At 48.6% G+C, this 18,817-nt stretch overlaps 1 long non-coding RNA gene across 1 annotated transcript; it reads right to left on the bottom strand.

The window, feature by feature from the left end:
• Positions 1-1,553: 1,553 nt before the first annotated feature.
• Positions 1,554-18,348, bottom strand: LOC127026875 (uncharacterized). The gene is made up of 3 exons (XR_007767768.1): positions 18,271-18,348; positions 2,843-2,945; positions 1,554-1,714 (listed from the first exon to the last, which is right to left on the bottom strand). It is a non-coding gene; the product is annotated as an uncharacterized LOC127026875 (long non-coding RNA).
• Positions 18,349-18,817: the final 469 nt, after the last annotated feature.

Consider the following 18,817-nt stretch of genomic DNA (forward strand, 5'->3'; position numbering starts at 1 on the left):
AGTTTTCCGCACAGCTCCAGTTCATTGCACATGGGTTTGCAGCCCGCAGACAGACCTCAGCCAGGCCTGGCGTTATTTTTGAGCTGAATCAGATTATGCTAACGATTTGTCTTTCAGGAAACAGTACCAAACGCTTCAAGTACATTCACTATTTAATCTTCTGTCACTAATGAGCCAGAGCCACTGACTTTTACTGTGCTCTGTAATTCCCTCTCCTACAAGTAGTTCCATGGAACAGCTAAGTTTGCTATTCGATATGAGAACACTTAATTATCATTACTGATAAAGCATCACATGCTCTTAATTTGTGGAAATAACTTCAGAAACAAGCATCTTCTTCAGGGATGAAATAAATCTGCTGTTCCAGCTCTTTAAACATGGTAAAGAGGAACATGCTAGAATATCTTAAAGTACATCGTTTGAGTCACACTTCCTTTACTAACTTGCCCATTTTCAAATGGGGTCAATAATTTTGGTTGCCCACCTCCAGCGAAGTGGGGTATAAGTTTGCAACTGTTATGCACAAGGGGTTGACTTGCAGCAGGCAGTGGGAACAGAGACAAACTCTCTGGAAACCCACCCGTCTGTTGAAATTTGTGCCTCTTGTCAGAGGCCACTTGGAAATGCAGATCTGTGTGTCCATACAAGCCCAGATAACATGCTCTCTTCTCTCAAACACTCGGGCTCATTCCTGTTTTTAATCTGATAGGGGAGAAAGAGGCTCACAGCAACACTGGAAGAAGCAGGCTAGACGTGAACTGAGCACGACAGGGGCTCCCGCAGAGACAAAATTCTGGTTTTGAAGAAGTGGTGGCTCATGGGGATTAGTAGCTGACTTGAAGAATTTAAAAACAGCCAGCTCTAGTCTGCCTATCACCATTTCCAACAGCAGACAGCAAGGGAAGGCTGTAAGAACAGGGTAAGCGTCCCTGGCATGCTTTCTCATCCCCCAGTGACCTGTGGCTCAGGGATTTCCCAAGCCCGAGATGGTATCTTCAGGTTTAATGGCCCTTGATGCATTTTTCATCCATTAATTTGTCCAGCTGCTTTTTGAATCCACGCAGACTGGTAGCATCCACAGTGTCCTCAACTAACCCCCATGCTAAGTCAAGTATTTCCTTCTGGTTGTTTACAAAACCAGGAAAACTTTGGAAACCAAAGCTCCAATCTCTCCTTAGACACCCTGGAGCAGAGCCACAGTGCGGCTCTGGATTCCAGTTTGATAGCAAAAGGGATGCACAAGTGATGGGAGCCAGCCCCTGGCTAAGCAGAGGCAACGCAAGGAAATGCTGCTGCTTTAATAGCCAGAGAAATGCAAAGTGATTGCAGAAATACTCACCGTTGCCCCTATCCTCAGCTTCGATCCCCTGCTGCTACAGAGCTCCCTTGGAGGCGAGATTGCCTGGCTCTCCAGCAATGCCGCTCATGCTGCATGTCCCGAGGTGTGCTGCCCTCTCACACAGCTCATCCACTCGCCTCCCTTCTCTGACCCACACAGACTTCCCTATATCCCACCAAGGTCTCGTTACTACAGACTCACATGCATCCCTGGAGCTCTTGGTTTTGCTGCTGGCAATGGTCCAGACTCCTCTTCTGGCCACGCTAGGGCCCCAAGCTGATCGTCTCTCCAGTGATTTTGTCCCATAGCAAGGCATGGTCAGGTCTGGCATGGCTCCGAGAGTCACTCCTCTTCCCATAACAGGCTTGGCTGAGTCTGCAAGAGAGGGTATAACATAGCAGAGGACAGCAAGACCCTGGGGCGAGAAGGATTCATCCCCTTCCCTGGTATTTCCCATTATACACTGTATCTTCAGCTTTACAACCTCCCTGGCTCTCTATTTATATCAAAGGAGTGTGCAGGCAGGGAGCAGCAAACAGACCTATTAGGGAGAACTAGGCTGCTATAAATAGTCCCATCAGTAATTAGCTGCAGAACTATTTGTTAAATAGGAAAGCATGTAAACAAGAACTGGAAACACTAGGACTGAGGTACCCAAGCCATAGTCCATGCCCCACAAGGCCATGGGCTCTGAGCAATTTTAGAGTACTGCCAGGGAGCAAGAACAAGCCTCGTGTCCCCGATGGATCCCAAGGGGAGCACACAGCAAAAGCCAAGCAAGGAGGAACACAGTGCACAGAGCCTGAACGTATATCTCTGGCTAGATGTCAGATTAGGTCCACTTTCACCACCACGTCCATCCATTTCCATGGGCTGGAGAACTATTTTGCTTGTCAGTTTTTGACCCAATGCATCATTTCCAGCTAAAAAGCCAGCTGCTCTACTGTGACCCAGGACCCTCTGACTCTGGGCCCATGCCTACAGCGGGCTGGTGATTATAATTTGTGCCTGCAGGGAACAAAAGTCCTCGCCTGACTGATGATCACCAGACAGTGATCCCTACAAGCTGCTATGCTGTCCCAAGCAAGAAGGGATATCTGAGCACAGTGTATCCTATGCCCAGCATTGCCAGGACATGTCCCATGCCCTGCAGCAGTGCTGTCAGGATGGGACATGCAGGTAGTACCAGCTGGGACCAACAGTTTGCTCCTCGCCAGGAGCTGCCACCCCATCCTTGTTCCTACAGTCACTTTGCCTTCACACCTTGCTAGGTTGCCCCACAGCCAAAAACCATGCCTGCTCCCAGCCACAGAGTGTGGGACTGTCCACATCTGCTTCATCTGCTCAGCCCCAGGTTGTGGACATCTCCTTTTAGGTGCCTACAACTGAGCAGGCATCTCCAGTGAGGACAGTACAAACCCTGGGGAGTGATCTGCTCTCCAGCCCCAGTAAGTCCTAGGGTAGCTCAGGTCTCGTGTAGACACGTTTGCTATCCGCGCTTACGTGTTGCTGTCCGCACACAAGGGCTGAATTCATCCTGCAGCTTTCACAACAGCTGGGGAAGAGCAGGCTCCCCTTGTGCCTTCATCTCATCCTGAGGTGGTGCCTGAAAGAGAAGGATATGTCACACCTTAGCACAGCATGGGCAGGCAGGAGCAATTGGAGGAGTTTTAAGATTGCTCTGAAGCTGAGACCACCTGCCTGGGAGCAGGAGCAGCCCCATAAGCAGTCACCCACCCCCCAGCCTGCATGTGCCAGCCCTAGCCAGGCAGTACACAAGAGCCTGGCTGTGCCTGGGGCGCTGGGCTCGCTCTGCTGGGCTGCAGTAGATGTACACGTTTGCCTACCAGATTGGCAGTGGAACTGGGTTCCTGTGTGACTCAGACTCCTCTCTGGAAGGGGCATGGCCCCAGTCCCACATGGGCCATATGGCCCTATTGTGGTTTAACCCCAGGACAGGCCCCAACCCAAAGACCTCCTGGTGCCATTAGCAGTGTCCCTTTCGTGCTCCCTAGCCAGCTCAGCTGCACAACCCACCCACTCGTCCTTCCAAAATGGGCACCAGCTCTGAGGCCATCAGGGCATAAATGACAGAGGACAGACACGTTTGCGTCTTGCTCTTTACAGCCATTTCATTAGTGCAATTATGGTCCTCAAGAAAACCCAGGATGCATGCAACACTGCTCAGGCAAGCAGGTATGATTTGCTCCCTGGAGATGCATCAGGCAGGTGTGAAGCCCCAGCATGGAGGCTCCCTGAGCCCTGGGTCTCTGCCAGCCCACCCACCACCCAGCGCTACGCTCCGGTTTCCGTCCGCCTGTTCCAGCCACCCCCTGCCTGTGTGCTCCCAGTTCTGGCCCCTGTACTTGCACTGAGCAACAGATTGCTCTGCCCCCTTCCCTGCTGTTCCCCAGCTGCTGCTTCCCGGGAGCACTGCAAGCACTGGCCTGGCCTGGTGGGGCCAGCTAGCTGAGTGATTCACGCTGGCAGGCTCAGGGCTCTGCAAAGGGGGGCTCTGCAGGGGCTCCCAGCAGACCCACAGGTCTCCTCCATGACAACCAGGATGAAATCGCTCCCATCACCCCACAGGAACATCACTTGAGTCAAGAATCACTGAGGGAGGATGAAAATGCACGTGTTCAGGCAGGACCTGCCACTACAGCTTCTGTTAAGGCTTTAATTTCCCAGAGCTGCTCCAGAAGCTACTTAGCAGAGTAAGCGAGGGAACATGAGCCCAGCTAAGCAGTTTGCATGCCGGCTGGCTGAACATGGGGAGAGCTAACCTGGGCCAGACATCTGCAGGACATCATGCCAAGCTGCTCCCCATCCTGCAGGGACCACTGGAGGGGAAGAGAGAGATGGAAGCTGAGGCTGGAGGAGAGCAGGCCCCTCACCGGCACCGTTTGATAGCACAAAGACTTTGGTGGAGGAGGACCTCACAGGGACGTGCAAACAGCTGCAGGCTGATTGCCTGGTGGGGTAAAGTAGCAGCACAGTTAAGGACACTGAGGGAAAGCCATGCTGTACTGCTCCCCCAGTAAACTGTCAGCAAACTTGCGTAGAGACTAAGAAAATTCCCTGTGCTAAGCAGCCTGACCTGACTGCAGCCTGTGGACCACTTTGTTGGCTATGGCAAAGGGCTCCGCCCTAGCGTCTGGATAAAAAGCCAAAAATACCCCACGTGTGATGCCCAGACTTTCAAAAATGGCAGGTGTCTCCTTTGTCTGCAGGAATCTGCAGTCCAGAAGGCTTGGAAGAGCCCCTGTGCCTTGCACTGGAGCCCTCGACATGCTTTCTAATGCCTTGCGCCGCTTGTGCTCCCATTCCTGGATGGATATTGCCTGGTTCAGCGGTGCTGGACGGTGACACTTCCCTGCACGTGGGATAACTGACAGAGCACACACGTGGGATAACACACCAGAGCATCAGCCTGATTGAGAGACCAACAGGTCACCAAGAGCTGCTTGCTTTGCTGCTGGCTGGAGATGGCCAGGAAACATTTCCAAGGACCACAAGAGACCCATATGTGAGCACTGTGAGGCAGAGAATGACTTGCCTGCGTTTGGTAATCTTGGCCAGCAGCCTCTGCAATCTGATTTTTGCATTTGTTTTCTGCTCTCCTGTTGCTCTCTCTATAAGCATGATATCCAAGAAAAGCCAATCCACATAGGCCCTGGGGTAATTTGGCTTCCCTTTAAGGCGCCTTTCAACAAAGAAGGGCTCGCTGGAAGTACTGACCCACAAACAGTGCCAGAGAAGATGATGTTTAACTCCCAAGTCACTTAGTTTAATGGCACACTGTGGCCAGGAGTTCCCCAGATCTCCAGCTGTGACAGGAATCATTTCATTCTCTTTGTTCCAAATTTGCTCATTTTAATGCCTGTTCTTAAGGCACATTGCTTCCCCATCATGTCAGGAGCTCACATCTTCACTGTGTCTTAACTCCTTTCATATTCTCCCTGTCTCAGGCCAGTAATTCCAGTTTCCCACACTCTCTTTCCAGCACAGCTTTGGGGACTCCCATGCACGTGAAGAAGCATTTTTGTCACCATCCTTTACAGTGCTCCCATTTTCGGTTCTGCCCCCTCACTCTGAATTATCCCCAAATGCAGCTCCCTAAAGAGCTCCGCTCTGTTTGTCTGAAAGGTTTTCAGGCTCTGAGAGGGGCTCATCCATCAGCCGGAGATTTGGCAGCTTTCCTGGGACTGTCAGTTCCCAAGAACAAACAGCTGCAAAGGCACCATCCTCTTCCCGGAATCAGGGAGGAGCATACATGGCTTCAGCCCATTGCAGAGAAACAGCCAAGCACCAGAACTGCTGCCCTCGAGCCAGCAAAGCTGAGCTCATGGGCCGTCTCTGGACCAAACCGGTCCCCTGCTTGTCTCTGCTCAGCCTGGAGACAGCAGCGCTCTCCAGGCAGCATGTCCATGGCGAGTTCGGACCCGGAGCTGAGCCAAGCATGAGATCGCACGCTCCCATCAGGCACAGCCAAGGACACTGGACTTGTGTCCTAGGGGACACAAATGCTTGAAGCCACATACATGACAAGACCCTACCCTTTTGTGCATCCCTCTGCACAAACCATTGCTGTGAATCTGTCAGCTGCCCGCTTCCCTATGGAGGAGCCTGTGCTGTCCACACACTTCTCCCATGAGTCCTCTGGCTGCGAACACACCTTGCTCCGTGCAGCAGGCACCGTTCCCACACCTGGCACCAAGCCCTTCACCAGCCCAGCTCCACAGCTTGTCCAGCCAGGATGTCTCTTTGTACTAGTAAATTAAATGCCACCAGGACTGTTCTCCAGCACTAATGTCAGCCCATATCCAGGCTATCAAACTCTTCAACCTCCACAAGTGAGCTCAACACACAAATTGCTCCTGAGCACAGTCCCTGCCCAGCAAAACCTCCTTGTGCTCATCCAGGAACAGTTTGGGAGAGCATGATTCAGCCTGAACCAAACCCATCTAGACATGATGGCCATCCAGTGACAATCCCTTCACACTGTCTAACTCACTAGAGCAGGCATTTGGCCTCCATATCTGCAGGGAGACGGCAGAGTTTTCCCCCAGGGTGGAAGGGAGAGTGCTGAGCTATGTGTCCTGGTGAGCCTCAGCAATGCCTCCTGCACGGCCTGGCAGGGGAGGCAGACTGCGTACATACCTCCAGGGACAGGGGACGCACCCAGGGTGTTGGGGACCGGTGGCTCAGCGAGTTGGAAGCAGAAAGGTTGTGTTTACCGCCTTGTTGGGCAAGAGTTGCACACCCGCAGAGGTCTTTAGCAGGTTCTTCTCAAGGAGGAGTTGTGCTTTTATATATTACGCATTTGAGGAAAAACCGCTTGCTGTGTCCTAGAGGAGTATACCACAAGGAGTACCAGTCGCCTTGGCTTGCCTCTCTTCCATCTTCCCAACAGCCCTGGTGCCTTGCAGACCCTCATTTGCCTCCCACCCCTTTGCACACACTGAAAGCAGGACAGGGCCATTGCTGAGCTCCCCTTTCCAACAGCAGTTTGGTGGTAACAGTTTGCAATTCCCTAAAGCACAGCAAAGTGGAGACAGACCAGAGGCCTGACATGAGCTGTGGCCTTTGGGGAAGGTTGCAGCTCACAGATTCTCAACACAGCTTTGCCTCTGACCGCTGGTGGGGAAGACAAGAGCTCGAGTCACCAAGAAGATCCTTCCTTCACAGCACTTTGTTTCCCTCCAGCTCCTGTTGTGCCTGCCAGGATGATCGCTTTGTTATTTTTTTGCGTTCAACCCTGAGAAGTCATATTTAACAGCTCTGTTATTACTCAGAGCTTACATAACTCTTCACACAGCAGAAAACTGTGCAGCCTCTTCACTGCTGGCTCATCGTCCGCCAAACACCGCAGGGCTTCTCCCTCCCACCATGAGAGGACCTTATTTGCACAGACAGCTTGGCACAGTGCAAATGCATTCACAGCGACACTTTGGTCACCTCGAGTTACCGCAGCCCCTGGATCTTCTGCACACTCCTGGAGGGCCTCTTCCTCTAGCTCTTCCCTGCTTCCAGTCATCCTCCTTCCATCATCTGGCAGAGGCATCAAGAAGAAGCCAGGCTGTGGTGCTGAGAAGACAGCCAAGGGTGCTCCTGGGCTCTCCAGACAGCAGGACCAGACCTCAAGTACACCGCAGGCTGCTCTGCCATGGTTTTCTGGGGAGCTGCACCCCTGAGTGAGTCAGTCTGGATACCCTTGACAGAAACAACAGACTCTGGGGAGATGCACCATTGCCTATGGGGAGAGGGAAAAGCCCACAGAGGAAATAAAGGGCTGGAGCTCACTACCTGGAGGAGCTGGGCATGGCCTGGAGGTGGGATGTCCAAGTGTCCTTGGCAAAGAGCCACCACCAGCTCTGAGAACAGCCATGGAGAAGAGGTACCTGAGGCAGGGCTGGGCCTCTTAAAGGGGCTCCCAGCAGGCTAGCATGGATGCTGGTGAGTCAGAGCTGTTTGGCAAAGGCAACCCTCACATGAAGAGCATAAGTCCTTTCTCGGAAAGAGGGAATGCCAGCATCAGCAGGTGGCTTACAGGTACCCATGCCGGGACTGACAGAAGGAGCAGTGTTGACTAGTATTCCTTAAACACAACAGCTAGACAAATTTCCACCTATCTTACCATACATTCAGCCTGTCTATAGCTACCCAGTATGGCTATAAGGATGCTTCATGATGTCAGAAGCCTTGCTAAAAATCAATATAAACAACATGCACTGCTCCCCCTTTTTCCATACAGCCTGACATCACATCATAGGAGGTAATTGCGTTGGTCAGGCATGCTTGGTAAATCCCTGCTGGCTGTTCTCAGACATTTTGTGTCCTTTATGTGCCTGAAAACTTCCTCCAGGAGGTGAAGCTGACTAGCCTGTAGCTCCCCAGACCTTGCCCTTCTTGAATGATGGATCTGGGAAAGCAACGTCTGGCTGGATCGCCTGGGGGAAGCAGACACTCTGCATGCATGAGGAGTACAAGGGAGAGCCGCTGAACCTCGCCGCAGGCCCATGAAAGCCCCTTCCTCTCCCCTCCATGCACGGGTACCCCGAAGAAGTCTACACCTTTTTTCCTGCAGCGTCTCTGGTCTCTCCCTTTGGGAACCAGGAACATTTTGCAGCAGACCATGTGTCGCCAATTGTGAGTATGCTTACCAATTGTAAGTAGGCTGCAGGGATGAAGCATCCTTCACCACCATCCTCACAACAAATCTTCATTGAGGTTCTGTCCACACTGACACAGGGAATTCAGAGCTGACTAGGCTCAGCAGACGTGGCAGGAGGTGCTGGGACATCTGCACCACGAGAGCACGCAGCGAGGAAACACTATTGGAAGAGGAAGAAATGTCCCTGGACTCAAAGGGGACCGTGCAGAGTTTTCTGCACCTCAAAGTCAGATGACTAAAGACAAGCCTGGAGGCAACACTCTTTTCTGCAAGTGGGCAGGGGAGAGTTAAATAAACCCTTTTTAGTCCTATTCGATCTGATCTGTCTCTTTGAGATATCTCTGTTAAGTATTTTAGCTCGTATTACAATAAAACCTGGCTTGTTTGACTTTAAAAGCCTCTTGGTTCCTTAAGAAAGCTGGCTGCAAGAGCAGATCAAGACAGATCACTACAAAGCTCTGGCGAGCTCTGCCTTCACATTTATTTGAACCAGAGCAATTCACCTGTCAAATAAGAGGTGCCCAGAGCAAGCTGAAACACTTCTCAGTCTCCAGCGACTGTAAAAGAAGTCAAGATATCACATTCAGCACCCATGGAGATGCCTATCCCTGCACACCTACACACAGGCAGCTTAACCCAAAGCTGACCAGTCATGGGTCAGACCTTCTGGGTGGCTGCAGTGCCTAAACATCAGCACCCAGGGCCACTCGAGATGCCCTGTGGCACTCGAGACCCACTGCTGGAGGACGGGATGCAAGACCACGTGTTCCACATCCCAGGCACAGCCCGCAGCGGTGGGCACAGCGTGTGGGGCCAGACCCATCAGAGGGGCTGGAAAGAGGAGGACAGGGAGTGACACTGCAGTGCAGCCCAAGCCTGGCATGCCCATCACACCAGCAGGACCACTCTGCACTGTCAGAGGTGTGCTCTGCCAGGACAGGAGAGCAGCCTTCTTGTTCATCGCCACACTAATCCACTTTGCCTAGTTTCTGACACAGTTTCAGCCTGTTAATTTCTAACACTCCTCCTGGTTGTTAGAGCAGCCCCAGGATGACAGCAGTAAACACTTGTGTTTGGACAAGCCAGACTTCTCATCTTCAGCATCTGACGAGTTTTACAGCTAAAATTGCCTTATTTAAAAGGATCCTTTTCTGGAATTACCACTTGGTTTCTGCCACCTCAAGCCACTGCCTCAGGAACAGACCAAGCCCAGCTGAGCTCCTGCTCCAGGGAGCTGCAAATGAGCATGCTACCCACATCCCATCCCCAACCTGCAGCCCAGTGTAGTGTCCAGCAGCGCCCCTTTTCACAGCAAACAGAGAGCCCCGAGCACGATCCCGTCTCCTGGAGCCCTTGCTGATGGCAAATCAAGGACCTCCTGCCTCGAGGTGTCCAGAGCCTGACACTAATTTCTATCAGTAGGCAATGGATCAGCTAACAAACAGCCATCTAGGAGTTTATATTTCATCGAGCAATTCCAGCAGGAATTATCACAAAATTTGTAGCTGGCCTAAAGTTGAAGCATCGTCAATACAAAGGGGAGGAAGGTTATTGCACAAGAAGGGCTGCCTGATCTTGAGGTCTGGACTAACATCACTCCAATGCAATTTAGCAGAGGAAAGGAACAGGCGCATGCTTAGGCGCTGATCCTAAGGATTTCTGCTCAAAAATGGGAGTCCATCAGAAATGACAGAACTCAGTTTGTTCAATGCAACAAAGCAAAGGCTAAGGAGAGGTGGAAACGCTTGCTATAAATACGACAGCGAAGTAAACACCATGGAAGGAGAAGACCTATTTCATCCAAAGCACAAATTGGCACAAGAATAAATAAATATAAATTTGCCATGAACGTAGGCTGAAAATTAATAGGATTTTAACCATCAGAGAAGTAATGTTCTGAAATAACCTTTTGACAAGCAAGAAACCATTCTGATTTCAGGATGGCTTTTGAACCATTTGTAGTTCATAAGAGGACAAGGACAACAGTGGACAACGCGTTTAAGGTCTTAGAAATCTGTGTATACAAACATTAGAAACAGAACAAACAGGAGGAGCTCAAATTCTTCATACAAAGCAAAATTCTGATTTAATTGGCATAACAAGCTTGTTGGGATAACTTATGTCTGGAATATTAATATCCAACTGTATAGCTTGTTCAGGAAGGGCGAACAAGGAGAAAAAGGAGGATTTCAAGAGCAGAGGTACATTCACTGAGTATGATACTGCAGGAGGAAATAGTCTCTGAGTAAGAATTAAACAAGGAAAAATGGGTGCTACTAGAGCAGAGGCATACAGAAATTCAGCTAGAAAGAGAAAACAGACTAGCCATTTTAACGAGTGGTTCACAATATCATCCAAAAAAACGTATTTGGTGGTAGCAAGGGATTTTAGCTACTCAGAGTTGCTTGACAGGGATCCTGTAAATCACTGATTGCTTGGCAAGTTTTATGACTACATTGGCAGAACAGCTCTTATCCAAAAGGTAAAACAGACAAGCAAAAACCCTAAAGCTGAAGTTTTTCTAGATTTGATTCTGGCCAAAAGTGAAGAAAAACAAGAAAAACACCAGCTGCTTCATAAACTGGTAAAATTGGTGAGGAAGAGCCCATGAAAGGGAAATCTACACAGATGCTAAAGAGAACTTGTGGTTACTTAGAGAAACAACAGCAACAACTGAAAACTATTCTGATGAGGAAGCAGCAGGAGTAATTTAGTAAAAGACCAACTTTTCAAAACTAGAAACTTTGTGTTGACGTCAAGCACAGGACAGAAGTGAAAAGAAAGGAAGAATACTTCAGGTGACTTGGGATGGACAGTTAAGAACAGCACAGGGAATTCAGCCCAAAGTCAGAGAGTCCGGGCTCCAAACGAGACACAACCTCAGAGGACTTGAGAGGCACCCACGACCACTCTGTAAGGCACTGGCAGTACGCAGAGGGTGACGCAAGGGGTGGTCCAGCACTTCACCACGCAGAAATGCTGTCAAGAGGTGACAGTCACAAGCACGAGGCTCTTTTTGCTACAGCCTTTACTCAAAAGGGAGCTATTCCAGTTCACTCCAGTGGCAGAAGTGTGAAATCTTCAGTGATACAAGGGAAGGAGATAACAGATTAGGAAGTTAATTTTTGTATTAGCTGGGCTTGATGACTTTCATCACGGAGGGCTTCTAGACTTGGAGGTCCAGAGCATTCAGCAGTTTTCTCCAAGAATCCTCCCAACATTCCAGAGAAGATGCCATGTACAGGGATTTCCACACAGCTTATGACACCATCTTGTATGAGATTCCTACAGATGAGGTAGAGAAAGTCATCTAAGTTAAACTTCTCTAAAACAAGTGCAAAACCATCTACTACTAAAAAATCTACTTGGGAGATGGTTTTAGCTCAAAATGGGAAAATATATCAAGAGGAAATCTGGCCAAGGCCTAGCATTATTCAGTGTTTCATACCTGACTTTCATGATGGCATAAAGAATTTTCTTATTAAATCTGCAGGTGGATCAACGTAGAAGCCAGGATTAGAATTCAAAATAACCTTGGCAAATTGGGAGAAATAGGCTGCAAAAAAATAGGCTACAATTTAGGGAGGATATGTGCCCAGAGCCTACATAAGAACAGCCCATTTCAGAAACACGGATTAGGGAACAAATAGCTTGATAACAGCTCTAAAATAATATGGATGAAGGTGGATACCATACCAATACAACTAGGCCATGCTGGAGTGTATAAACTTGCTTATAAGATGGGGTTGAACAAACATCTGGGAGGAATGATCTTCTCCTGGGCCCCTGACTGCTCCCCTGCATAGCAAGTTTTTTTCCTTATTTCTAGTCCAATCTTCCCTTAATGCAGCTTGTGCCCGTCACCTCTCACCTTCTCCATTTTTCCTGGGTATCTTTTTTCAGGGCTTCTTTTTATCCACTACTAGTAATTTTCCTTTGAACAATCCTTTGAATGCATTTACTTATTTTTAATGGCATTATGATGGTCTGAGCAAAGATGTGTTGCATTAACATGTAAATATCCAGCGTATTAATCTCAGCAACAAGGTGGATGCTAGGCATTTCATAAGGATGCTTTCTCCCACAACGATGACAAAGTGTGTTTGTTTCTCTATAATTACAAGCGGGAGTACACCTCCACACTTCACACTTCAGCTCTGCCTGTCTATTTATTGCAGTTTTGGCAAATTCATATGTCACTGAACGGGACCCTCTTGTTTGGTTTCTTGACGACTTTTTTTTTTCCTCAAATTTGTCTATTTTGCTGTTTTGAGGATTATTTTTTTTTTAAGCTTTCTCAAACTTTTGACGAAGTATTTGTGTCCCTTCTTGCTGCAGTCCATCATTTATCTGATCAAGGATATCCTAGGGAGTCCAAATTAAGCATTCCTCCTAAGCATTAAACCTGCAACCCATTTCAAAGACTTTCTTGTGCCTCTTGCAATACCACGAAGAAGAGAAATCCTTCATCTTTAAGATCCTGGGAATCAATTCCCTAAAATACAGAGGGAAAAGGTGCAGGATGGGGAAACTGGGATGCAGTCCAAGTATCATTCGTTGTATCTATACATCACATTTGCTCCTAGAGTACATTGCAGTAGTAAGGTGCTGACATACTTGTTGGCCTTTAAGGTGTATTAAATATGAAATGCAATAGAAAAAAAGTGACTCTGTGCCCTAGAGAGGGAGAATTGTAAGCATTTATGGTTATGGTGGCAGTGCAGGAGGCCTATTCAAGACTACAGGGCCAGCTCTGGGTGTGTTCACAGACCAGTGGCCCCAGGTACTGAATCCTACCCTCAGCACAAATTTAAATAGCCTTAAAGATTATTTTTTTTAAGTTGAGCATCCAGTGCATATCAGTGTATTTAAAGACACCTCGAGCCAATTCTGCAGCTATTGCTGAATATTGGTCCTGGCAAATCTTCTCCAGAGCAAACATGAGGAGCCCTGGCAGAGCCCAATACACGTGGTGAGGACTCAGTTTCCTACAGGTCCTTGTCTCCTTACAGATCTCCTTGCAGTGACTTTTTGTCCTGTGATGCTAAATTTGGGGTGCTGGATGCCAGGGCATCGAGTGAGGCCAAGAACAACAAACAGCCATAAGACCTGTAGGATCTCTTTTAGAGCTTAGGATGCAGCCCAAGGACATGGGAGCTGGTGCAGGGCTGCACAGACAGCTTTAGATTTGTCTACCCTAAACAATACCGCCCCAATGAAAAATACTGCCACTCACAATTATCTCCTTTCCTTGTGAATATGTTGAGCACTGCCAGCTCCAGCACAGATCTTCACACCACTTGACACTTAATTCCCCTTCCCCATGAAAACCAAACACACATTCTAGTCTTTGGTCTCCATCCTTCAACATGCTATTAGTCCCTGCAAGTACTCTCCCCTTAATCTGTGACCACAATTTCCTTCAGAGCTCTCACAGAAGGGCTTTCCCCACACTTTTTGTAAATCCAAATATCCACTATCACCTGGACCCTGTTAGTCAAATAGCTGCTAATACCTTCTAGGACACTGCAGAAGCATGTCAGGTAAAATCCCTGCCAACACCACAACTGCCCATGTCTTAAGGCTGGTGATGTTTTCTGGCCACCTTTTCCTTTTTGCCTTATATATGAGTTCAGGCAGCTGGAACTGCTCTGATGAGTCTTTCTGCAAGCTTTCAAATCCATCTGTTCCTGATACTCTGTGCTTCCCTTCGTATCAGAGCCTCCAGAGTTGGTATTTAACACTCGTTAGCTTTTCCTGATTCCATTTTTATGTAAATACACATTTATCATGTTTGCCCGAGAAGAAAGTATTTGTGGTTTCCAGTTCCCCAGTGCTGCCTAATGCTTGTGTGCACAGCGTTCAAACACTGTGACCCTTCTGTTGGGAAGACAGCAGAGGTTTTGAGAGGGGTCTAAAGCCAATTATTTTATTTACTGTACACTGAAGGGTAATGAGTTGGTTAAACTTGCCATTTGTGCTGCTCTAATTCCTTGGTTGCCTGTCCAGCAAAGGCAGGCACAGAGAGGGTCTCCATTCAGCAGCAGATCTGTATGGAGCTACTTGGGAAAGAGGCAGGTGAGAGGATCACTCACACAGTAAGTGAGGTGAGAAGAGTCAGCAGCCAAAGATACATGTGGGTTGGGACTTGGGCGCCGACCTGGGTTTGCTTATTAATCCTAGCAAAGGGTTTACTAAGCTTGCAGGGAGAAAAATTTGATCCAAGAGAGCCTCTTAGCTGGATTCCCAAGTTCCCAACTCCAGCCTTCTTGCTTCCCAAGAAGATTATAACTGAGAAAACAGCCAAGGAGCTGACCAGACCACAACATGAGGAGTGGCCATGCGTGATGCACAAGAGAAACTGAGGTAGGCTTGCCAGGAGGACTGATGTGTGAGCACCAACCAGAGAGCATCACATCATCAGCATGGATGGACACCACGTTCTGTCTGTGTGGAGGGTTGGAAAACTTCTCGGCCGTCACAAGATCGTTGTGAGACCAAAGACCTGTTTTCTCCTCCACAAAAGATGCCACAAAATCATTGCAAATTCCCTTTAGACTGATCTAGTGACCCAGATTTCCCTACAAATATTGCTTTCAGTAAGGAAGTCACACCTTGCTTCACAGAAAAGGAAGAACAAATCCAGGGGTGACTTCCCACCTTTCAGGATGGGCAGAAATGTGACTCCCTTACGGGAAGAAATCTTGGAGATAACTGAAAGCTCCTCTCCTGACCAAAGGCAAAAACCTGTGCAGGCTGCCTGGGTCTGCCAGTATGAGAGTCGGCCAAGGCAGATCTATGGGTAGAAGTGAGGAAGTGAGAACAGAGCCAGGAGGTCCAGCAGAAGGGAAAAAAGGTAATTCTGGGTCAATATTTAGAAAGGTAAATGAGAAGACTTGGGTAATTACAGGCCTGTCAGTCGGTCAGGGAATAGCTGGCTGTTCTACGGGACTTCACAGAAAACAGACTTCATCAGCATAACCTGTTATCTTGATGGAATGATAAATCTGGGTGATAAAGGTAAATTAATAATTTAATGATAATTAAATGTGAAGAGCATTTCATTTGGTCCCATACGACATTATGACTGTGAAACTCAAATGGTAAAATCAACATCACCCCTATAAAATGGACTGAAAGCATCACAACCCACAAGTCTCAACCTGCACGGAAAACGCACCACCAGCGGGAGGTCTCCAAAGCATCCTGCAAAACACAGCTCTTGGACAGATACGAACAAGTAAAACAGACACAATCCTAAATCCCATCTGCAAGATTCATCTCACCTAATCATGGATATACCCAGTGCCAGCATCACCATCTCAGCTGCCACCTCAGACTCCGTTTAGAAACGGAGATCACATTCAGCCAGGGAGAGCCAATTGAGGGGTTCAGCTCAAATTTGGACATCTACAAGGGAGCAGGATGTACAGCTTCCTACCGCGGTCAATGGAACTGGGATTCAGCTGCGTACGTGTTGACTCGTAGTGCTGCTTTGGATGCCTTGGGGTATCCTAGACATCCACACAGTGCTGAGAGATCAAACACAGGGTCTACAGGAGACTCATGTTCAGGTGGGGCACCCTGGGGAATCTAAGATAGTACTTAGAGATTGGTATTAAGGTAACCAAACCAAGCCCTGGAGCTCTAGTTGGCAAGGTCTGGAGAGAGATTCAAGTGAAGCCAGTGTCTGCTCTGCAACCAGAATATGGATTCAGTTGCCCAGACAGACGTCTGGTGCCGTTTGAGATGCCCTGGAGACACAGCTTTGCCTCCAGCTGTCATTCCAAAAGGGCATGGGACTCCAGTAGGTCCTGTGTCACAACTTCCATCCCTGGGGTGACTTCTTATATGCTCCAGGACCTCTCACATCCCTGGACATCCCTGTCTGGGCAAGCAAACTCCACCTTACCCCATACAGACATCCCACACCAGGTTACTGGGAGCTGCACCGGCGTAGCTTTGAAGTGTCTTCTTGTGTCAGCTTCACAAGTAGTGAGTTGCAGGGGCCTGTGAGAATGTGATATGCTGCTGCTGCTTTCAGTAGTTCAACCAGGTGCCTCGTCTTGCAGGCTCTGAGTTTTACAGGAAAAAACAGTTGCTAACAGCCCTGCAGTGTCATCTAGCAGGGCCGGCCATGGGTTGCTCCAGCTGTATACATCAGTACGCAGGGCTTGGATTGATGCTGGAGCATTCAGCACTGCACATTGCCCGTCAGCACAATGGCATCCATGTCTGGGCCAGGCACGTTTTGAGCAGGGATTGAACAAGCTGCACAGTTACCTGCAGGTATGTTCAAATGTCATAATGCAGTGCCAGATGGATGTTCCTATCTCCTGTAGGCAGAAAGAGGCCTGCAGGTATCCCATTTCCTGGGCAGATACTCAAAGCTCTGGGACATTGCACACATTTATCTTGGCTTCCTGTTGCTGTGATTAGGCATGCTCCTAGGGAATCCAGCTTTTCAGGGCACAGGGGCTCCAGGCAGCCTTTTTTCCGGTTCCCAGATGGCCTCAGGGAAGAAGTGGTCAGCTTACGCAAGCTCCCCCAGGCATGCTCAGTAATTAATGCAGTTACAGGCACCGGTGAAAATTTATTCTCCTGAAAGTCAAGGTGCCAGGGAATACAGCCAGATGAAACTCCAGGATCCTGCGACTGCAGGCAGTGGGTAATTCACATCATAGAGACACAACGAAGGGACTATCACTTAGCCAGATGAGACCCTGTCCTGGCTTCTCAGCAAGCCCAGGCACAGCAAAGAAAACACAAGGGCACCACTGCTAGCAAGAGCAGGTGCTAGATTACCACACCATCCCCTGCCCAGGTTCCTGCTATGGTCTTCAAAAGCTGTTGGTTGATGGCAGATGAATGACAAATCCGACAGCCACCGGCAAAGCTCTCCCCCTCTAGAGTCTACCCCAAGAGCTGCACCCAGCGCTCACCAGCTGACCCTCCCATGAGACATGCCTCACTTCTGTCGTAACTCCTCCACAACCATGCAATAAGACATTCAGCAAGGAAGGTGGTGGCACCAGGAACTGGGGTAAATACCTGCCCTCCAGCTTGGCTGCTAGCTCAGATCTCAAGTTAAAAGGATGGTAGTAACTGCAAACAATCTCAGATAATAAGCAATTAAACTGTTATCCCTTTTAATTTTACCGTTGATATGTTTTCTAACATGGAGCTCTTTCCCAATGCAGAGGCCAGAGAAAGCAGTAGATTTAGTGAGAATATAACAGGCTTGAAAGGTATTTGTCAGTGCTGGTTTCTCAGGTCAGCCTAAGTGTCTGTGCTTGAAAATTAATTTGTAAATAGGAGGTTTATAAATCAGAAGTTCATCATCAACACACACACACTTCAGGAACTCACCAAGGGTTATACAGGTGCGATCTGGATCCCTAATAAGCTTTGGGCATGGGGTCTATTACCTCTTACTGGAGAGAAGGGAGGAATAAAATCTCAATTTCTAGTTAGTCACAGAGATTTGATCAACACATTTGTGTTAATGATCTGTACAGTGCAAATTGCATGAAATCCAAAGAGACGCAGAGAAGATGATGTTACAGACTACGGGTGCCCAGAGCTCCAATCCCACACTTGCCCTCTGAGCTGCTTTTGGGAAAAGGATCATTTTTATTTCTTTGTGCAGCACCTAATATAATAAAGTCCCAGCATAATATAAACAGGGTTCACTGGTGCTGCTACTGTGCAGATACTAATCATAAGCAAGTGTGAGAGAACTGTAGCATATCCTTACCTGGCAGGGTCAGACTTTGCATACTGTGCTTGCAAGTATACATACTGCATGCTGCGATTAGTGTAGTTTCAGCAGGGTAATTTTTCACACGTCTGCAACAGAACAACAGTGCGGTTAATATACAAGATCCTGTGCAAGTGCCAGCATCAGCGACTTAACTGCAGCACCTTGACTCCATCACCACAGGGCAAGGAAGACAGGCTGACCAAGTGCCTCCCTTAAGGCAGGTCCTACTGCCTTCCCCAACCTTATCCTCAATTCTCAAATTTCCACATTTTTCTCCTCTACCATGTGGCAGCTCTTGTCTGGATGTGTCCCTAGCTACTCTGTCCATCTGCTCTAATGCAACAGAATAACCTCCCTCATGGGCCTTGAGTAACTGGGGGCAGGTAAGATTTAAAATCCTGTTTTATCCATGCATTAGGACATATCCAGAGAAAGCTGTGCCTCACTCTCTGTGGCTATGGCTTAAAGAGCAGCACAAGAAGGCACAAGCTCTATTACACGCTTCTGCTCTAACAAGATCTGCCACCTCTGTACTCCTCAG

Source organism: Gymnogyps californianus, chromosome 29, assembly GCF_018139145.2.
Source record: "Gymnogyps californianus isolate 813 chromosome 29, ASM1813914v2, whole genome shotgun sequence".
Lineage (NCBI taxonomy): Eukaryota > Metazoa > Chordata > Aves > Accipitriformes > Cathartidae > Gymnogyps > Gymnogyps californianus.